The 2,008-nt window shown below is 39.6% G+C and overlaps 1 pseudogene; it reads right to left on the bottom strand.

The window, feature by feature from the left end:
- Positions 1-394: 394 nt before the first annotated feature.
- On the bottom strand, positions 395-508 carry LOC114675240 (small nucleolar RNA SNORA40; annotated as a pseudogene).
- Positions 509-2,008: the final 1,500 nt, after the last annotated feature.

The raw sequence follows: 2,008 nt of genomic DNA, 5'->3' as shown, positions 1-2,008 counted from the left end.
TTCTGCCATGATTGTGAGGCACGTGAAACTGTGAGTTCATTAAACCTCTTTTTCTTTATAAATTACACAGTCTCGGATATGTCTTTATCAGCAGCATGAGAACAGACTAATACACCTTGTAAAATAATAATGGCTACAATTTTAAGAGAAACTATGGGTTATGAGCTTTACGTAAAGTATCTTGTCAGATCTTCACAACAGCCCTGCTAGGTTGGCATTATTATCTCAGTTTTCAGATGGGAAAATTGAGGCTGGAAAAATTAAACACTTGCCCAAGTCAAAAAGCATTGGCAGAGTCAGATTCAAACTTAGAACATAAACTATGTTGTACCCAAAATGTTAACAGTCATTGCCTCAGGACTGTGGAATTACGATTTTTTTATTTGCTTTTAATAATATTCCTTCTTATATGTATCAAAACTCATACTGAGCAGTGAGTTCTGAGTGGCAAAAGATAATTTATTTTTTGCACCCATCAATAAGTCTTTGTCCACAAGTTATATGCGTTTTTATTATCTTTTTTTTTTTTTTTTTTTTTGCTCTTTTTTTTTTTATTTCTCTATAATTGGCATTGCTGGGCAGCACATCCATCCAGATACGCTGGTGTGGGCTATGATGTTCTTCACAGGCCCAGGCCCAAGTGGTTTGCTGCTAGTGCACCCACCCTGAAACAGCTTCAAGAAAACCCTGTTAAACAAACATCTAGACTTTTTTGTGGGGTTAGTGAGGCTCTGGGTAGAAGTGAGCCCAGCAGTCATCATGAAGCTATTGCTGCCATGTTCCTAAATGTGGCCTGAATTCACTAGACTGCATTCAGATAAGCATACCATCCAAGCCAAAGAAGTGATCAGGCCTCTCTACTGCACCAGTCTTTATTCACTATTGTACCCAATGCTAATCTGACTACATCCAGTAGACTCATGAGGATGGGGATTAGTGCAGAAACCATGATAATGGGTCAATTACTAAACACCTACTCTGGATAGCAAAATGGCTGCTGATTCACTTCTGCCTTTCAAATCTCACACAAGAATCCCTCTTGTGGCCCACATTAAGAGGAAACATATAAGGAAGACAGTTCCAGGAAATGTAGTTCAGCCTACCCAAGCTAACTCCACGGGGAAGACAGAAGTAGAGGCTGGAACCCAAGAAGAGCCTCATGGGTAGAACTAGGCCTAATAGAAAGAAATTACTGGGATGCCTTTCAAATAACTTGAGTTGTCTAATAATCATATTGATGGCATCATAGGCAGGAAGCTCCTCATCTCTGGAAGTATTAAAGCAAAAGTTTATGGACAAACTATGGAAGGTCTTATACCAGCTAGGAACCATACTTTGTTTTTAGAAAGCTACTTTAGTAACCCGAGGTAAAGGTGATGGGAGCTTGAACTAGGGCAGTAATGGTAGAGACGGTGAGGGGAGAATTGATCTGGAAGACATTGTGGAAGTTGATTTAAAGGACTTGGCAACTGATTTGAGGGAGGACTATGTATTAACTTCCTATGACTGCTATAATAAATTATCATAAACTTAGTGGGTTTAAACAATAGAAATATTTTTAAATTTCTATCTCTAAAAATAGAAATTCATTATCTTACTGCTCTAGAGGCCAGAAGTCCAAAATGAGTCTTATGGGGCTAAAATCAAGATGTCAGCGGGGCTAGTTCTGAAGGTTCCAGGGGGGAATCTATTCCTTGCCTCTTTGAGCTTTAGTAGCTACCAGCACTCCTTGGCCACATCACTCCAGTCTCTGCCCCCATAGTCACATTGTCTTCTCCTCTTCCGTGTCAAATGTCCTTACCTCTCCCTTATAAAGATGCTTGTCCTTATAAGGGACACTTGTCCACAGGCCTATCCAGAATAATCTTTCCATCTCAAGAGTCTTAATCACATCTGCAAAGTTCCTTTTGCCATATAAGGTAACATTCACAGGTTCCAGAGATTAGGTTGTGAATATCTTTTGGAAAGCCATTTCAGCCTTGTACGGACAGTAAAACTAAGGAAAGCA

This window comes from Macaca mulatta, chromosome X (assembly GCF_049350105.2).
Source record: "Macaca mulatta isolate MMU2019108-1 chromosome X, T2T-MMU8v2.0, whole genome shotgun sequence".
NCBI lineage: Eukaryota > Metazoa > Chordata > Mammalia > Primates > Cercopithecidae > Macaca > Macaca mulatta.
Note: the sequence above shows the minus strand (reverse complement) of the source record. Positions and strands in the feature narration are given on the sequence as shown.